Source organism: Petaurus breviceps, unplaced genomic scaffold (genome assembly GCF_028583685.1).
Source record: "Petaurus breviceps papuanus isolate PSGF00001 unplaced genomic scaffold, PetGlider_PUasm1.0 689, whole genome shotgun sequence".
NCBI classification, from domain to species: domain Eukaryota; kingdom Metazoa; phylum Chordata; class Mammalia; order Diprotodontia; family Petauridae; genus Petaurus; species Petaurus breviceps.
The window spans coordinates 4627393-4648310 of NW_027186458.1; the positions used below are offsets into that span (position 1 = coordinate 4627393).

The following is a 20918-nucleotide window of genomic DNA, read 5'->3' on the forward strand; positions in this document are numbered from 1 at the left end:
ATGACTATTCTGAAAAGCAGATAGACATGCCCAGTCTGAAATTTTGAAGAATATATTTTTGATCTGCCAGGCAAATTATTTTTAAAAAACAGAATAATCATATTTGTAGTGGCTATTAACTATCAAAGACAAACACATTTTCTTATACTATTTGACGTGTAATATATATTTTTTTAAATCCAGGATCTACATATAACAATATTGCGGTGGCATTGGTATGGTAAGAATGTTGAAAGGAAAGGCAATACTATCAAGGAATAACCCTAATGACAGGTATCAATTATCACCAAGAGAGAAATCTTTTGAGAGAATTGTTGAAGTTTTATAGCAAGGCATCATCTACATCTAAATGGTATATAGTGGAAAACTTGAATGCCATATCATCCAGTGAAAGGCAAAAGGAAATGTTGAATAGAATTCAGAAAAGAAGAGTATATCAAAGATTCTAAATTTCATTAATTAAAGGCAGATTGTTCAAAGGTTAGGGGATACAGAGTCAAAGCAGTACAAAGAGGAAAACAAAATTGAACATCAATGAAAAACTTCACTATTGAAGTTTGAGAAACTAAGCAATGAAAGGAGAGAGAACCTCTGAAGGGGGATGATGTGAAAATTGTTTAAAATGTGTTGCTTACATACCCCCACCAGTTTAAAAAGTTTGAACATAGAAAAAATAAAGTAAAATACTTATATATATATACATAGTATACTTAAGTAAGCATTTTATACATATACTACTGTACAAATAATTGTATTTGTTGTAAAACTGTCCAAAACCAGATATTTTAAAAGGCTGAGATAAAATAGGGGTGATATTTGCTCAATAGAGAGTCGTTGCATCTTATTGAGTAGGCGAGTAACATGATAAAGTCCCATGCTTAAAGAAAATCATTTTGGCAGCTCTGAGGAGGGTGGATCAGAGAAGGGAGAGACTAGAGGTAGGGAGACCAGCCAGAAAGCTACCATAACAATCCAGGGGAGAGGTGAACGGGGCCTGACTTAGAGTAATGGCTGTGTGGTGAGTGAAAAAGGAACAGTTTCAAGAGATAGTAATAATTGGATTTGGCAACTACTTACATATGTGAAGTGAGGAGTAAGGAGGAGTAGATGATACAGAAGCTGTGAACTTGTTTGAGCAAAGGATGGTGGTGCTCTCAGCATTAATAGGGAAGATTGGAAGGGATGAGTTTGAGGGCAAAGATTGTTAAATGAGGCCCATGATAAAGTCCCAATCCATCCATGACTGTTCATCCCGTGTGACTCACTCTGTCTTACCCAATAGTAAGTCACTACCTCAGAACACAATCCCTCTCCCAACAATGATACATCCTTCAAGTCATCTATAAGACAGGTAGTGAGGCAAGATTTTCTCAGTGGCACCTATGAAAATTTGGTTAGGAAATAAGTTCACTTGAGGAGCTCACAGAAGCTTGCTAGAGGAAGAGGCCAATGTGATAAGGCAAGGGGATGAAGGCAAATGTGTCTGTGTTGGACACATTTCCCATTATTGGCTAATCCATTGAGGATAGAAAATGGCTCATATCCATTATGATCAGGCCATGGCCAACTTAGGGTCAGGCCATGGGCTGGCCTCATCCCCTGTTCTGGAGACCACTGATTTATTTGTTTGCAAGAAGCCTAACACCATGAAAACAGAAGTTGGGTCAAATGAGAAACAGAAAGGTTACACATCGTTAATATAATGGATGGCAGACTACTTATTAAAGCTGTCAACTGAATCTAGCTTCCCTGCAAAACTGGAAAACAGCTGGGATTGATAAGATCTGTAATTATTCACTCACACTTTTCAAGGTGGCTTGCGAATTATCAGCACACACTTTCCCAGCTTCCTTTCTGATGCAAGTCTTATCCCAACTTTCTCAATAATAAGTACAATAACTCGCATTTCTGTATTACTTTAAGTTTGAAAAGTGCTTTATAAATATCATCTCACTGTATTCTGACAATAACTCTATCTGGTAGATAGGTGCTGTTCCAAAGAGAAAGAAATAGAGAGAGAAATAAGTTAAGTGTCTTGACATATTTGAGCTCTTCTTCTTTACTCCAGGACCAACTCTATAGACATTTAGCTTCCTTAATAGGCGATATTACCTATCTACCACCAAAAGATGAGAAAACCAACGACCCCTCTAAATACAGCTCCATTAAATATCTAGGTATTTTGTGCAAATCGTTTATACCTTGCATCATTAAAATGGCCTAAAAACAGTACATTAGCTGAAGAGCAAAAAAGATGTACACAAAAGTTCCAGGAGTGCAAAACTCAGCAGATCATTGCTTGTCTCTAGTGTTTACACTTTCTTTTTGATTGTCACGAAACTTTTGTCTCCATGTCATACTCTTGACTTGTTCATGTATTGAAAATATATAAAATAAAAATGACAAAATTACCTCGATGAATATATTTATTCAGTGCCATACCAGTCAAATCACCAGAGTTATTTTATAGAACTAGAAAATAACAATTAAATTTCTCTGGAGGAACAGAAGGTCAAGAATATCAAGGGAATCAATGGGAAAAAAAAAAAGCATGAAGAAAGGTAGCCTAGCGTGCCAGATCTCAAACTGTACTCTAAAAGGGTAATCATAAAGACAATTTGACACTGGCTAAGAAACAGTGTGTTGATAAGTGGAATAGATTAGGTACATGATATACAGAAGTACTTGAGAATAGTAATCTGGTGTTTGGTAAACTCGAAGCTTCCAGATATTGGGGCAAGAACTCACTTTTTGACAAAAACTACTGGGAAAACTGAAAGGAAGTCTGGAAGAAAACTAGGTATGGACCACAATTTCACACTGTATACCAAGATAAGCTCAAAATGGGTGCATGATTTAGACATAAAGAGTGATGTCTTTTGTGTGTGTGTGCTTTTTGGAGGGCAATTGGGGTTAAGTGACTTGCCCAAAGTCACACGACTAGTATGTATGTCAAGTATCTGAGGCCAAATTTGAACTCATATCCTCCTGACTCCAGGGCCGGTGTTCTATTCACTGGGAAGAAATTACCAGTCAGATCTATGGATAGGGGAAGAGTTCATAGCTAAATAAGAGGTAGAAAGGTTCATAGAAAGCAAAATCAATAATTTTGATAATTACAAAATTAAAAAGTTTTTGCATAAATAAAACCATTATAGCTAAAATGAGAAGAAATCAAGAAATTGGGAATAAATCTTTGTAGCAAGTTTCTCTGTTAAAAGTCTCATTTCTAAAATACATAGGGAACTGGAACAAATTACAGGAATTTGAGTCATTTCCCAATTTATAAATGGTCAAAGGATATAAATAGGCAATTTTCATAGGAAGAAATCAAAATGATCAATAATCTTATTTTTAAAATGCTTAAAATCACTAAGAATTAGATAAATGAACATTAAAACAACTGTGAGATACCATGTCTGGTGACAAAAAAGCAAAATGACAAATGCTGGAGGGTCTGTGGGGAAACAACTACAATGATAGACTGTTGGTGGAGTGGTGAACTAGAGATTACATTATTATTATTATTAGAATAGATTAGGTACATGATATACAGAAGTACGTAAGAATAGTAATCTGGTGTTTGGTAAACTCGAAGCATAAACAACTTGGGTCTGTTTATACTCTTTGACCCAGAAATATTGATACTAGGGCTATACTCAAAAGAGATCAAAGAAAGAGAAAAAGAAGACATATATGCACAAATATTTAAGGCAGCTCTTTTTGTGATAACTAATACTGGCAACTGAAGAAATGCTCAAGCTGGGGAATGGCTGATTAAGCTATGACATATGAATATAATTGAATACTATTGTACTATAGGGAAAAGGGGATGATTTCAGAAAAAATCTGGGAATATATGCATGAACTAATGCAAAATTAAGTGAGCAGTATCCATAGGACAATCTATATGGTAACAGCAATATTGTAAAGATAACAAATTTTGAAAAAAAAATGGCACTCTGATCAACATGATGACCCCCAGCATAATTCCAAAGGACTCACAATGAAAAATGTTGTCCATCTCCAGAGTACTAATATATGCAGAGTGAAGAATGAAGAATTTCCTTTCTTTCTCTATCCCTTTCTCCCTTCCTTCCTTCTTCCTTCCCTCCCTCCCTTCTTTCTTCCTTCCCTCCCTCCCTCCCTCCCTCCTTCCTTCCTTCCTTCCTTCCTTCCTTCCTTCCTTCCTTCCTTCCTTCCTTCCTTCCTTTCTTCCTTCCTTTTCATGACTAATGTGGAAATGTGTTTTTCATGACCATACATAATTGTAATAGGTTTTGTTTTTCTGACTTCTTACTGTGTAGTGAAGGGGGGAGTGAGAAGAAGGCAACCTGGAACTAAAAAGAAGAATAAAAATGTTTCTGTGCTTTAAAAAAAAATAATGAAAACAAAAAATAAAATATTTAAAATAAGTCCAAGTATAGTGTAACCAATAGGGAATTTGATTTCTAAGGGAAAACCTCTTCTTTATGTGATCCTTGGCAAGTCAGTTCCATTTCTCTGTCCCTCGGTTTTGTCATCTGTAAAATAGGGATATTAATAGCTTCTGCTTTCCAAGGTTGTTGAGAGGATCAAATAAGATAATGTTTGTAAAGTACTTTGTAAGTTTTAAAGCATTATATAACTGCCAAAATATAAAGCACACACATACATACAGCAGCAACTCAATAATTTTAAGCACTATATATATATATATATATATATTTTCATATATATGTATATGAAATGTAGTATTTCTCAGGGATACAGTTCAAGCTCTTTAAGTCTAGCCTTAATTCCATTATTGTGTCTCCTAAGTGAAGCAAAGTATAGTTTTGAGAGTGAGAGAGACAAACAAAAGCATCATACGAATCACTTGATATATACAAATGACATCAAGCTATTTGGCTCCGCTGAAAAAAACAAATTAAACAGTTTCATCATCCTGTGGGCTTCTATGATGGTATACTAATATTACCAGCATTCAGGAAGTCCAAAATAATTAGTGCACAACAAGGAAAGATAGGGACTGAGGCTTTAAGCTTGAATCTGGAGATCCATTTGAACCACTGGTAAAGGCAATACTTAGGAATCTCTTAGTGTCTTTCAGGGAAGACACATGGAACATAGAGTTATAATGGAGGAAATGCTGGATCTGCCTGTCAAGAGAATAAATGGAATCTTGAAATAAAAACTCTTTGGGAAGAATCCATTTATAGCAATTAGTACCAAAGAAATACCAGTTTCAACATACCACTTTTGGAACAGTCAAATGGATTGTTAGAGATTTAAAAGTCATTTTAATGTAACACTAGAGGTCACTCTACAACAAGGTTTAGGAGGTCAGGGTGAAAGCGAAATGGAAATTACAACCACATCTCTTACTCTTACTCCCAAACCTATCACAGGTGCCCTCTCCCATGCCCTACCCCTGCCAGTGAGTTCACAATACAAGGCAAGCTCTTTAGTCTTAGGGAGTGATAGGTCCCAAACTTTTCTTTAAATCCCTGCTTTGGGGAGTTTATAACTTGTGAAAACATATGTGAAATAGCTCATCATACATGCCTCCAGTGAGAGAGAGATTCTCTAACAATTATCTAGAGTTTGAGGTTCCCATTCTGCAAGGAATTTCATAGTTACTATCCTTCCGCATGGCTAAAACCATCAAAAGATCCCTGGACCAGAAGCTACCAGGGCACACTCCAACCAAGAGCAAAGGGACACAAGGAAATGCACATGATTAGGTCAATTCTTATAGAGGCCACCTAAGTCAGTGAAAAGACGAGAGCTTAGTTTGAACACGCAAACTGATAGCAAATGAACACCTATTGCTGAGCTAGCATGGGTGGGGGGGGGGGGAGCAGCAGGGTGGGGAAGGATGATCACAGTGCAGTTTCTTAACATGGCTTGCAATGCATGGATCCTGATTAGAGATTCCTATTATTGCAACTACAGAGAACAGACTTTAAAATTCTCCCTATGTGGGGAGAGAAACTCCATCTTTGCTGTTGCTGCCCTTAGTTCTTTCACTATTAAAACTGCCTTCAGACTGCTTCTAGCTCCACAAGACCATGGCAGCTGGGGCAGGGTGAATGAGTTCCCCACCACCTCTCTCTCATGCTAGTGTCTAGCTTTCCTCCTCCTCCTCCTCCTCCTCCTCCTCTTTCTCCTCCTCCCCCTCCCCCTTCTCTTTCATGTTCTCCCTGTTCTTGCTTTTGCTCATTTTCTTCTTATTCTCATTCTCTTTGCTGTTGTTTTTCTCCTCCCCTCTTCCTCCTCCTCCTCCGAGTCTTCCCAAAGTCCTCTCTTTGTTTATCTCGTGTGAGCATTCTGACTAGGAAGATGAGAAGGAAGAAAACTACAAGCCCCAGAGTGCTTAGTAAATTTTAAGCTAATTTGGGGGTGGCATTTCTAATCAAACAACGGCTACGCTAACAAAACATCTTTGCAACATTAATGGAGCGCAGGGCACATCACCTTAAGGCAGATACAGTAAGGTTAACTTCCTCATCAGAAAGAGGGAAGAGGATTGATGACCATTCCAGGAGCACATGGTAAGCAGTTCAAGGACCTGCAGAAATAGTTTCACAAGTGGACGTCCCATCCCTCAACAATAGTAAAGGCTGGTTTAATGTGGCTGCTCTGGCTCCTCTCTCTCAGGGTTAGACAGACCTGTCACATTTTATCTTTCTCAAGGTTCTTAGGTACTTTGAAAAAAGTGGGAAATATCTCTTCTCTGCCAGCAGCTTAAGCCTGCAGGAGTCATGTTCCTCCCATTTAGGGACCCAATGATTAGCACTCTAATTGCCTTTAACTACATGATGTCAGATTGGCTTTTACAAAGGGATATTTATTTCAAAGATATGGCAAGAACAAAAAGACAAACATGTAAAACCAGTCTCCAGAGGGATATACAATGGTCTCTGGGAATAAGGAAGGAATTAACCTTATACCTTAGCACAGTTCCTAGATAGCATTGTTCTTACCATGTTCATGTCCAAAGGTACCACCACTGCTGACTTCAGCTAGGCTGGCTGCAACACCAGATTCCTTTAGCTTGAGCTGTCATACCACATTGGAGACCACTCCGTAAAACAGAAAAGAATTAACAAAGAGGTTAAAGTCACAGGCTTATGTCTTGGGGGTACCATATGGCCTCAGTGAAGGTGGAAGAAGGCTCTGAGGCTTTCAGCCCTTACCACATTGAATGAAGGAACAACCTCTTCCATCAGATATTGATGCCTCAGAAACCATCACTACCTAGTACTGAGTCAGGATGCTGAACTTAGCTCCATAGCCAATACAAAAAAAAAAGCTGTTCCCAGCCATGCACAGTCCATACATGCTCCAGTCCTCCAGAAGGAGCTGTTAGTGTTTTCCATGTGAGATAACACCATTTTAGCAAACTTCTGATGTCTGCACAGGCACCAGACACTCCCCACCACATTACACTGGTAATGTGTGTACTCTGTCGAATATGCTGAATTTAACTTGAAAGTCGTTCACCTCCAAATGGATTATGAGAAACAGCTGAGATACAAGGGTGAAATCAAAAGGCATAAAGTCTGCATAAACTTTACCAATAATACTTTGACTTCCCCATAAAAATTAAACAAATTGCTGAATTACACGGATATATTTATGGAAACAGCAGGGCTCATGATGACATTTCAGGGTCAGGTCATTACCAACAGAAAGCACAGAAAGATTCAAAGATCATAAATTTTTTTTAAGGGCAGAGTCCATCCCTCACATTTTTACAGATAAGGAAACTGAGGAACAAAGCAGTTAAGTTATGTAACCAGGGTCACACAGCAAGTAAGAGACTATGCCAGAATGTGAATTCTTCAGGAAGCCAGATATTGATAAACGTATTATTATTTAAGGAATGTTAGAAGCTGGGTGCCAAATTACCACAGGTTGCAAAAATGTAGCACCAACTGAAAGGCAAAAAAGAGTTAACCTGTTGATTAGAACAGGAGCTCATTGTCTTTCATGCACTGACAAATGGCAAATCTCCATGCCACAAATTCAGAACCAATGTAGATGGTTCTTGTAGATGAAACCAATAAAACAGAGTAGAACTTCTGTACTATCACAAACTTACCTTTTGCCTACAATTGCCATCAGGAGGAATAGCAATAGAGATTAGACCTTCGATTTCACCAGTATTGGAGAGGAAGTTGACTGTCTAGAAATAAAATATTTTTTGAAAGAAAGGATAAACACAGACAAATGAAAACAACATTTAAAAGAGACAATACCAAACAAGTAAATTGTGTCACTGTTTTGTGTCAGGGGTGGGGGTGGGGTTAGTCATTAGTCCATACCCCTACTTCTAAAATTATAGAGATCCTGGAATTCTCTATTGAACTTATCAGAGGTATGAATGAATGAGTTCTAAGTAAGAGATAGATACCTCTACTGAATCAATCAAACAGCCAAGCAATATTATATTAGGCATACGAAGTCCTTGATCAGTTTGGAAGGAATGAAAGCCATTGGGTGAAAAAGAGGTGATGCTGCACGTGAAATGTATTGGGGTTGCTTAGGAGACTCAGTCATGGCCTGTCGGTCCTGTAAGTTATGTTCAAACATCTTCAAGTCCATGTCACCCTAGAGGAGAGATCCAATCCCCTGAAAGGAAACCTTGGTAAGAGATCTCTGTAAGAGATCCCAGCTTCTTTTAGACCATAGGATGACCTTGTGGACTTCAGAAAGCTGGAAGATTTTTTAATTTCTCATGGGCATCCCCACAACTAAAGTCCACCTAGATACCAAAGAAGGACAGCTTCAGTATTCTAGAAGGACCCCAGAAGGAAGCCATGTCAGTCCTATGGGGAAATTCTGGAGAGCCTTGCAAAGAGGAACAAAGGACTCCCCAGAACAAGGAGTTCCACATGAACTCCAAATTTGAATGCACTTTGCCACAGACTTGGTATGTGCTTGTAGGATATGGTTTGATGAATGTTTTGAAATAATAGCACATGCCTCCCACGGTTGTTGAAAGGCTAAAATGGGATAATATTTAGAAAAGTGGAGGAGCACCTGAGTTCCAATCCGGCCTCAGACACTCGATAAATGCTAGCTGTGTGACCTTGGGTGAGACACTTAACACCAATTGCCTTGCCTTTCCCCCCTCCAAAAAGAAGGAAAAAGGACAAAGAAAAGTGCTTTGCAAACCTTAAAATCTTCCATAAATGCTTGCTGCTGCTGTGACTACTACTACTAAACACCACATGAATTAAAACCTATTCCTAAGAACTAATTAAGTCTGGCTAGCTAATTGGCATCAATTGATAATCACTGGGAAAAATTACCGTGGTAGGAGATTATGAACTATAGCATAATCACACACACACACATACACACACACGCACGCATACTACCCCTCAGGCCCTCAGGGATTCTAGGATGCTGCAGGGAGAAGTAGCTTCTCTCTGGAGACTCAGTTTGCCAGTCTGAGTACAGATCAGACAGCAAGCCCAGAGTACGGGTCAAGTTTAAGATATACTTTTAATAAAAACAAACGTACAGAACAAAATACATATACAAGTTTCTTTTTTTTGGTTGTTCTTTAAATATTAGAACATGTTTGCTAATGATTCTCAAGGTCATAATAAAGACACATACTGTATTTTGAGAAAAAAAAGGTTAAGGTGAGATTTAGCAGTCCACACACCAAATACTTCTTAATGTGGGATCTGTCTTTTTTTTCCTTTCTTTCTTAATTTTGGTAACTATTTCAATATAATTAGTTTCCTTTGCAATCTTTTCTTTTTTGAACTTTATATGTTTAAAGGCATTATTTCAAGAAAGATAGGTTTCACCAGACTACCAGAGTCTTAGGAAGGCACAGAAAGTGTTAAGCAGCTTTGCCATAGGGGAAATTCTTACTTATGTCCAAGTAGAACAAATTGGCCCCAAGTCCCTTCTTACTCTTATCTGCTATGATTATTCTAGGCTATTAGTTAGATTGAGTTTAGATAAATTTGGAATTAGAGAAAATTATTTTCTATGAAAGAAAATAGTCTTTAGACTAAGACTTTGAACAGATTTTGAGCTGTTCTGTAGACAAGGTGCCATGAGATTGGTGTGAATGGGAGAAGGCCACCATTTTGGTGCTGAAAGCCACTGCAATTGGGAATGTGTAATCTCTGGGTTAAAACTCATTGTTGATACAATGAAGGTAGGACTGGGGCCATCTGGCAGGCAACAATATCCTCTTTCTTCCCTTCACACATACGCAGTTCAGGCAATTTTTCCACTCCCATGCATCCACTTACATTTGTCCTCAGGATTTAACATTCAATTCAATGAGGCTGCCTGCCCTTGATGTTACTTTTATTTCTATTACTTAAGAATGTTTCTACATTGTGCATTGTAATAGCAATATTGTTCGATGAAGAATTGTGAATGACTGAGCTATTCTCAAAGATAGGCTGGTCTAAGACAATCCCGGAGGACTAACACTGAAGCATGCTAACTGCCTCCAGAGAAAGAATTGATCTTGTCTGAATAGACGGAAGTCGGCTGTTTTTCACTTTCTTTCTTTCATTTTTTTCTCTTATTTGAGTGTTCCTGCACAAAATGGCTAATATGAAAATGTTTTACATAATTGCATTTGTATAACCTATATCTGATTGTTGACCTTCTCAGGGAAGGTAGAGGGGAGGGAGCAAGGAAGGATGGAATTTGGAACTTAAAACTTCAAATAAAAATGCTGAAAAAAATGTGTTGGTCTTTTTTTGGAGGAGGCAAGGCAGGGCAATTGAGGTTAAGTGACTTGCCCAAGTTCACAAGACTAGTGTTAAGTGTCTGAGGTCAGATTTGAACTCAGGTCCTCCTGATTCCAGGGCTGGTGTTCTATTCATGACACTACCTAGGCACCCCTAAAAATGTTTTAAAAAGAAGATTTCTAAGTGGAAATTCTAAAAAGTATGATTTGGTTTGTCCCTGCCCCAGCCCCCGTCCCCAGGAATGGACCTGTCCCTGATGTCTACCTGTCTGGCTGCTTACCAGGATATTCTCCACTAATTTCATAGAATGTAGAGCTGGGTGGTATCTTGGATATCATCTCATTCATTCAGGCCTTGAGAAGAACAGAGTATGTTTCTATTTCTGGGATGTTTTCTCTCAGTTTGTATGCGGGCTCTTTAGAAACCAGAACAATACATGAGTTTCATGTCAACAAATAAATCTGAGTGGTGCTCTTCTGGTTACCATTTTCAGTGATAACAAGACTGGTTACTAGGAGATTGTTGGATTTGTAAGTACTAGATGCCACTGTGAGAGCATAGAGGCATACCCACAGGACAAACTCCAGGCAAGCATATGAGTGCATTGTAAGTCCATGTCTAACAGCAAATATTCATAACTAGGTGTGGGGAAGCTGGGCCACTTCCTCTCTCCCTCTCCTACCATGTTTCCCCAGTAATAAGACACTGTCTTATTAATTTTTTTGGACAGAAAAACACCAGAGGGCTTATTTTCAGGGGAGGGCTTATTTTAATGAACATTGACAGCAATTTTAATAAACAGGTAAATGTGAACAAAAAAATGTACCTTTATTCAATAATGAATTCAATAAAGAACAGGATGACGCGCTCACTGCTGCAGCTCTGATTGGATGCAGCTCGGAGCGCAGTGTGCGTTTCACCTGGGGGGGGGACGGTGCATACAGAGGGTACCATAATGTAGCATGTCACGCAGGGGATCACCTTCACTACAGTAGCAATCTCAATAGGGCTTATTTTCGGGGGAGGGCTTATTTTAGAGGAAACTTACACAGTAAGGGGAGGGCTTATTTTCGGGATAGGTCTTATTATCGGGGAAACACGGTACTCAGGGCTCCCAATTCATTCATGGGGGATCTTGGGCTCTGAAGAAATGAGTTAGGCTCTTCTCTGGCTATTGAATTCTCAACCTCCTTGGAGAGTAGTTAGAAGTTACTGCATCATGATTTAAGTCTCTGTCAATAGGAACCTTTGGACTTTCTATTAAACTCTCCTTTTGCACCAAAGAATAAACAGTTGTCTCAGTGACATACTGGTAAATTGTTAACAACTGACTCCTTGAAGAAAAAAATGTTCACGTACTGTGTTAACATTTTCTCCATTGCTTTCCTCAGTCTAGGCTATGAACAGAACAATAATTCAAGACCTGATCTGTAGCATTAGCTAATTTCTGAGGTGCAAATGTTAACTGAACATTTAACAGTCTCCAAATTGAACTGTCTCCAGGATGCTTCTGGGTCCTATAACTCTCTCTATGATCTACAAACAAATTGTAATTGAGAGGCAGTGAAGTCAGGAAGGCCTGAGTTTGAATTCTGCTTCAGATGCCCTTGTGACCTTGAGCAAGTCATTTAACATTTTTGTCTCATTTTCTTCCTTGTAAAATGAGTAACCTTAGACTTAATGTCTTCTAAGGCCCATCTAACTCTCAAACGACAGTCCCTTACTCTTTTGATTTCTCCAGGTCCATGTCTTTTGCCAAGCCAACCCTAGGCTTGGGATCTCCTCATATGCTCCAAGAATCACATTAGTAGGTGCAGGGAAGTCAGCTTCCTGAAGGGCAGCTTGCACCAACTGAGGAAATCAGGAATTCTGGAGGCACTGACATCTCTACTCTCAAAAGGCCAATCTCAGGGTCACTGTTCAGTCACCTATGTTCAGGCAGAGAATCCAAAGTAGAAAGGAGAGCGCAAGGCCCAGGCTCAAGCTCTCCCACCTTAGGTCCTCTTCTTGAAGCCATGTGGAACCAGTTGCTCAGGTACCATGGAGAGGTGGTGGAGAAGGGAAGGTGACCTGTACTATACAGGAGAGGAGAGAAGATCCCACCGTGAATTCTGGGGAGTCAAAATAAGAGAACATAAGAAAACTGTTTCTCCTTTTAACTGAAATAATCTACCTTCTGCTGCTGTTATTTCATGGGGCAGGAGGAAAATATCAAAGGACCACCCAAAGTTTTCTGCATAAGCCCAAGCACTGATCTGGTCAGAGCTGAACCATATATGACCTCCAAAGTTGCCAGAGGGTCTCCGTGCAGGCTCTAGAGGAAAGGTTCTTAACCTGGGGTTCATAGACCCGATTGAGGGGGTCTGAGAACTTGGATGGGCAAAAGAAAATGACATCTTTATTTTCACTGGCCTTTCACTGAAATTGAACATTTCCCTCCATTATTCAAAAAACATTCTGGTAAATAGACTTTGCCAGACCACCAAAGGGGCTGTTCTGCACATGAAAGGTTAAGATCCTCTGTTTGTGGGAGGGCCCCATAGGCCCATTCCTGCTCATGCTTCATGTGGTACAATTACTGTTACACCTTTGCACTAGCTCTACAATATTTTTCCAGATCTCCTGAGTGTTCCCCTGTGCAAAAAGACCCCTGATCAATAAACTGGAATAAAATCTGAAGCTCACTGGAGTGTGATTTTCTATAAATGGGAGTGGCAGAAGATGGAAAAGAGAACTAAAAAGCAGAAGGGAGCCCATGAGCACACAATGACTCTCTCTCTCTGTCTCTGTCTCTGTCTCTGTCTTTCTGTCTCTGTCTCTGTCTCTTTCTCTGTCTGTCTGTCTCTCCCCCAGGAGAAACAGGAAACAGAACTCAGACAGTTTTCTCATCAAACAATGTGCACAAGCATTCCATCCCTGACCTTCATTTTTTCTTGGAAGAAAAATGTGTAAATAATTCTATTTTGGTCTGACAGAATTGGGTCCAAAATGTCTTAGCTCTAAGTTAGAACTTTCTGGGTGGTAATCCCAACCACACATGGGCTGATCAAAGATGTATGTAATGGGAAAAACAGGTAGGGCCCCTGCCTGAGGGTGAGAAAGTGTCTCTGTGTATATTGAAAACAGGAAAGAATATAGCTGTGAGGAGGGGAAAAGTCAAAAGGATTGAATGTCCGGAGGTTCTCAGAGCGCCTCTTCATCCTGTCAGCACCTGGGATTCCCTTTCCCAAGAGAACTGTTCCTCCTGGATTGGGTGGGCAGTAAAGCCTTGATATCCTCCCAAAGAGCTGCATTTCTGATTCAGATTTTCCTTTCATCTTCAATGGAAAACCCTCTTGAGACCTTGCCCCATTTCCTATTGTCTCCTCAGGTTCTCCTCTGAACAGTTTTGCTGACTTGCAAGTAGTCCTTATTTAAGACAGCAAAATTATGTCTTTTAATGGCTTCAACTTTAAATTTATGGAATATGATTATCTCCAGAATTAAAGATGACCTTCATCTATAAATGCAATGGAGAGGGATGCCAAAGTGGATGTGAGCAAACTGCAACTCATTTCCAATGTAGAATTGTACCACAGAAGCAAGTGAAAAGTCATTGTTGAGTGAGATGTGACCAGAAAAGAGGGTTAGTGGGCTAGTCATATAGCAAGCGTGAAAGATGGCCAGTGGATAGGCTACCTGTCCTTTGCATAAGGATCGTTCCTGGGTTTCCACGAAATATCAAGAGACCTTGAATAAGACCTGTCACATCTTGGACAGATCCCCTGGAGTGACTGATGGGATGATGGGGCCAGGGGTCACTCAGCATGACCTGGCTTGCATGGGTTGCAATCTGAATCCCAGGAGAGAATGTCCACATTGATGGCACAACAGTTTGAATAAAGCAGGGAGTTCCAATCTTTTTCAGTTTCTGTGACCTTTAGCTTTCAATAAACTTTCCCATATCTTCTGTTCTGTATGAAATGAAGCAAATTCTAGAGTTTACCATGCAAATATGCACACAAGAAACAGATTACTTTTTTGTAATGAATACTATTTGTAACATAACATCATTATTAGTATCATAAACTTTTTTTTTTACTCATATTACTACTTTTGGAATATTTTAATAGGAGATTATAATTATTTACCAAATATTCCCTGAACTCTTTTGACAAGACTCATACACTCCTGGGGATTTATGTCCCCCAGGTTTGGAACCCCTAAAGTTTAGAGCACTAAAGTCTTCAAGATGCTTGGAAGTTTCAAGAAAACTTTAAATTGGTTGGTTGTTTGGTATTGATGTTCCATAAGCCAAATTCCAAATTTTAAAAGGCGTGGCATGGAGGAATGAAATTAGCATAAGGCAGAGAACTTTTTAAATCCTTGCTGTTATTCCCCTGTTCAAAATTAAATGCGAATAACAATGTCAATATTAATTTGTAGTTGAACGTAATTGTTTCTAAGCCTTGTGAGTAATGATGACCCAGATTTTCTCTCTGCTTTTATTTCGTTATCTTGCAATGAAACCAGCTAGTCATACTCCTCTGCTTGAAAGGAATGCCATATGAACACCCTGGAAAGTTACTGGTCCGTAAGAATGATGCCTAGGAGGAATTCAGAGAATCATGGGGAGACTAGTATGAACTGATCGGAGAGGAGAAAACAGAACATCCCAGCTATGTCGCCCTGAGCAGTTTGACCGACTTCTTTCTCTCTTTCCTCAAGTGTAGAATGAGGAGGTTGAGTTAGATGCCCCTGGCTTCACTTCCAACTACAAATTTATGATCTGATGATCATAAGTCCGTCATCTTGGCAGGGAGGTAGGGGAACTAGCCACTAGGTCAAATGCTACATCGAGTTCATTTTAATTAACTCCTTTTCATAGTCCTAATGCATTTTTGTAGCATATGGGGAACAGAGGTGACTGTCATATATATAGATGTAGATATAGAGAGAGACATATATATTTTAAAAAGTCCTCAACAGACCTTACCTTATTTTAAAAAAATAGAATCCAAGAGAAGAGGTGATGTATTAATGAAGCAGACAACTCCAAATGGCACTGGGAATGGGATAGTTGTCATCTAAGGGGGAGAGACTGGACTCCTTTCATTGGACTGGTATGAATTTTGGACAAGTGGGCTTGGTACAAAAGCACTGCCAACATCCCAGGGTATGGACTGGGAATCCAGCACTGGATTCTGCTTCTCCACTGCTCTCTTTCACTCACTATCTGTGTGGCTTTGGAACAGCTTCTTAACTTGGTGAGGTCTCTGTTTTCTTCTCTGTAAAATGTGTGTGTGTGTGTGGTGGGGGGGGGGGCTTGCATGATATTACCTTAGATCTCTCTTCCTGCACCATACTCTATGAGCCCACGATTTCCATAAACATCGTGGGTCCATATTAGGGGGGTGGGTTTGTTCTCTGAATTGGCTCCATCATGCCCAAAGAATTAGACTGGGAGGAAGCAATAGTTTTCAATGAATTTGGCAAGGGATAGATCAAAACTTCCCTTTGTAATTTACTTTTGAGACAGAGACTCAGGATGAGGGACCTGATCTTTGGACACACCATGACCTTGACTCTCAAGGTCATTTTCCCCTCTATCTTTGGGGGAAAAGAGACTTAAGACAAACAAGAAAGAAGAAGGGACTGCAGTCTGAAGGCAAGAAGAACATGCTGGTGTCAAGAGAAACATGGCTCATGAGATGATTGTGAGGGTCTCTTGGCTACTTCTTCCCAAGGGAATCAGGGATCATCATGGCTACTATCTGAGCTGTCTGCTCTCCACACCCTACTCACTTCTTTTCTACCCATGAACCTTTTGGATAATGAAGGTCACTGGGGTGTCCAATGATCAGGCCCTTCCCCAAAGTCTCTATATGCCCTGAGACATTTCCTGGTACTGGGGAAATTGCTGTAGAGGGAGTGGGTTCAACTCCTTCCTCAGACATTTAGCAAGTTACTTAACATCTCGGGGCCCCAATTTTCTCATTTATGAACAAGTATTTGTTAATAGCCACCTCCAAATCAGGTGTAGCACCAGGCTCTGGGGGATTCAAAATGAGGGAGACTGGCCTAATATCCCTTCCGACTCCATGCCTAAGATGCTGTAAACTCCAAGCTTTTCAAAAGTCGTCTCCCTATACAGAGCATCATTGTGACTATGCTTCTCTGCATCACCCCATGGATGATTGTGCTGTTCGCCTTTCTGCACTCATTTGGTTACATCTTAGGGAAATTATGCATGGATCAAAGCCAGACACATCTGCAATAGATTCCTCACCCATAGTGACACCATTCATGATCTCAGTTTTGGATATGTTATGTATTGTGTGTGTATATGTGTGTGTGTTTCCCCTACAGAGACTAAAAATTCCCTGTAACTTAACCAAAAGTCAAGCTTGTGGAAGGGCTCTGCTTGTCTTTCAGAAGACACCTGTGGGAAGCCAGCTTTTAGTCTCAAGACATAGTAGCCAGGTGTGGTGGTACAGACCTGAGAACCCTACCACTGAGGCTGAGGCTAGTGGATTGCTTGAGCTTGGGAGTTTGGGGCTGCAGTAGTGCTAAAACTGATGAAATATCTGCATTAAGTCTAGAACCAAGATGTAAGCTCACAGGACTGGGGCATGGGGGGTTAGGGCAAAGGTCTTATCAGGCTGCCTAATGGAGGGGTGAACCAGCCTAAGTCAGAAACAGCCTGTCAAAGTCCTCAGTGATCATCAGTGGTATTGAGCCTGTGAGAAATCAATGCTCTTCTAGCCTGGGTGATATGGGGGTATCAAGTCTCAAGAAAATAAACAAACCAAAAAAGACTCAGTGGTGTAATTATTGAGGGAAGACTCCAGGTCAGCTTTTTCAATGCCATAGCTCTTTCCCTGTCCTCAATCTCAGGAACTTCCTCCATTTCAAGATTTCTTCTTTGCTGTCAAAGCAAAGTTTAAGGTTTTCTTCAGTCTCTTAGTTGTTCTGGTTTTCTTCCCAATGTCTTTCTCTCACTTTTTTCCTTCCCAACTCTACCTTTATTTTTTCTCCACCTAAGACACTTTCCTCTCTGCTGAGCCATGTGCAAAACATTTTGTGTCAAGTACTTTAAGCTGTCATCCTCAAATTTTATTAAATTCTCTCTAACTCATTTCCTTATTTTTCCCTAAAGTCAAATCCCAAAACTAATAGCTCCTCTGTGGACAATAAAACTCATTTGGATGGCTGGTATCCAGCTTTGGGATTTCAGGAGATATTAAGTGGTTTGGATGGCCACAAGAAAAGACCAATCAGACCTTTGCATTTTATGATGGTATGATGGAAGGTTCTTCTTTCCTCTTCAGAAGAGTGGCAGGTGGTGGAAACAAACTATGAGCTGTGGTTGATCCCTGCAAAACCGCCATGTGGTTGGAAGAAAGTTCCCTTTTTATTTCCTATCAGCTAATATACTTTTCTCTCTACACTCTTTTTGAATATGACTTTCTTATGCACCTTCCTCCATTTTTTTTGCAGAGGTGGGAGACTATGGGTATAGAATGTGACATATACTGTTAGACATGGCATATACATGCACATATCCATGTACATACATACATATATACACATACACACACTATAAAACACATACACACACTGCATTTTTTGTCCTTTTATTCTTTGTTACAAAGGATAGCTCACTGGGTAGAGCACTGGGGAGGATATATTTGGAAATCAAGGTACAAAAATAGATGATTGTCTTCTTTTTAAAAAAAGGAAAAAAATAAAATGCCTTCCCTGTTTAGTATGCTCTGTCAAAAAAATTGATAAGTTTACTTACCTTTTTAATTTATATAACCTTTAAAGGAGGAGTTATCTTTAGTCATATCTGACTCTTGATGACCTCATTTGTGTTTGTCCTGGCAAAAATACTAGAGTAGTTTGCCATTTCCTTCTATAGCTTATTTTTTTGCTTGAGGAAAACTGAGGTAAATAGGGTTAAGTGACTTGCCCAGGGTCAGACAGCTAGTAAGTGTATGAGGCTGGATTTGAACTCAGGAAGATGAGTCTTCTTAACTCCGAAGCCAGCATCCTCTGCACTATGGAACCACCTAGTTGCCCTTCAAAGGAGGGGAGTCTACAACTAAAGACAGGATATTAATAAGTGAGACATATAACAGTTCAAGGTTTGAGATAATGTGCTTTGCAAATTTTAAAATGCTCTTCACGTATTGTTGTTATAATTATATAATCTGACCCTTACGACGACGCTTTGTATAAGATAATGCAGGTCCTCTTACTGTTATCTCAAATTAAAGATAAGGTACCTGGATGTTATCACACAATTAGTGAATATCCAAGGCAAGATTTGAAGCTAAGACTGTCTTTATTCTAAGGCCAACATTCCTTCAGGTGCCTCCAAAGGTGCTTTAGACACAACTTTATAGTCCTTCATCATTCAGAAAGGGGGAGGCCATCTAGCCGTCATCACTGAGAACATTCCTCCCTGCTATCACCAAATACCCAAATGGGATTTCTTTTTTTTTTTGTAAGCCAGTACAAGACCCTTCAACTTCTTCACATCTTTTCTTGGCTTGAAGTTAAAACTGACCAGTCACAAAATTCTCTAGAGAACCTCAATTCCAGTCTGAGATAATGTTTTGTTTATTTGTTTGTTTGTTTTTCTGTATGAAAGCAACAGTGAGCTTACTTTTCAATAAATCAAGATTGACTTCAAAATTTCATACTTGAAATCTGACTTCATTTCTAAGTGAAAACCTCCCACTGATTTCCTAAATTAAATCCACTGGCATCTAATAATGGGCACCTGTGATGTCACCTCCCTATACAAGAGCTTTGCTGTAAGTTTTGGCTACTGGCATCAACCTTCCATTCAACATTTTGTGAGACTGTCAAAAGAAAGAAAGTATCCTGAAATTAACAGAGGGTACTTTGCTTGGGTTCATGGCATCATCATCAGCTACTAAAGGCTTTCCTAAAGAAGACAATGAAGTTGTGAAGTTATAAATCTTGGTGCTGGTATGTACACTGCATTCTGGAAATTAAAGAATGAAAATCTTTTACCAAAAATATTTTGAAGTTCACTTTCTGGTGATAATCACAAGAAAACTATATAATACTGAAGCCAAATCTTCTCTATCAAAACCAATCCAGGTATTACATTCAAAAGAATCTTTTCTACTAGATGGACATGTCTTGGATTCAAATAGATTTGCCAATGTGGGAGCAGATCTCAGAGACATAAATAGCATGGAAGAGAAACTAAAGAAACGTAACATAAATACACAATTACCAACTCTGCTGATAGCAGAATGTGTACTGGTTTACATGGTATTGGAGCAGTCAGCAAGTCATAAAATGGGCAGCCAACACTTTTGAAACAGCCATCTTCATAAACCATGAACAGGCGAATCAGGATGATAAGTTTGGGCATAATTGAGAACATTTGAAGGTGGCAGTATGATCTGGATGGAGTTGAAACCTGCAAATCTTTAGACTCTCAGGAACAAAATCTGCCATCAAAATGGATGGGAGAAACCATCTGCCATTGACATGAGGGAAGTCTATGGCAGAACCAAAATGAGCAGAACAGAATCACTTGAATTCCTTGATTAATGGAGCTTCTTGGGCAACTTCAGCAGCACTACTGTCTTTGTTTGGCAACAAAAGGTGGAAACAATCTAGGTCCCAAGGATACATCTATTAATAATTTCTTCAGGGAAGTTGCTGAACCAGAATCCAAAGCTTCCATTCCTTCCATGGAAGAAATACTTCCTGCAGTGAAAGAACAGTGCATGCACACATCTCACTCTCTTCAGTGTCAGCAACACTCCCAATAGACTCAAGTAATCAGTGCTGCTGGGGATGTTTCCTGGTGGTTTATTTTGTTAATAAAATTCTATTGCCTTTAAGAAGATAAATAATAAGAAGAGGGAAAGTAGCAATTCCTGCTCACAAGGAACTCACAGACTAATGCGGGGATCAACACTCACCAATTTTGTACAAACAAGTTATTTACAGTATAAATTGGAGATTATTAATGGAAGAGAGGCAGGATAATCAAGGGAGATTGGTTCTCTTTGACCTATGAGCTCTTGTGTCGGATACTAGGAGTCCAAAAGAGAGGACTAGCCTTGGGGAGATGGCAGAAAAATTCAAGGGAGCTTCATTTTTTTCCTCACTTGGCTGTAGAGAGGGATTAATGCAAAGCTTGAATCTCTGCTAATCTGGTAG

General features: G+C 39.5%; 2 pseudogenes; one reads left to right on the forward strand and one right to left on the reverse strand.

The window, feature by feature from the left end:
* The window catches only part of LOC138174542 (bromodomain testis-specific protein-like), a 52313-nt pseudogene extending 43721 nt beyond the window's left edge, over nt 1-8592 (reverse strand).
* A 10891-nt stretch (nt 8593-19483) lies between these two features.
* Nucleotides 19484-20524, forward strand: LOC138174543 (leucine carboxyl methyltransferase 1 pseudogene; annotated as a pseudogene).
* The last annotated feature ends 394 nt before the right edge of the window (nt 20525-20918 follow it).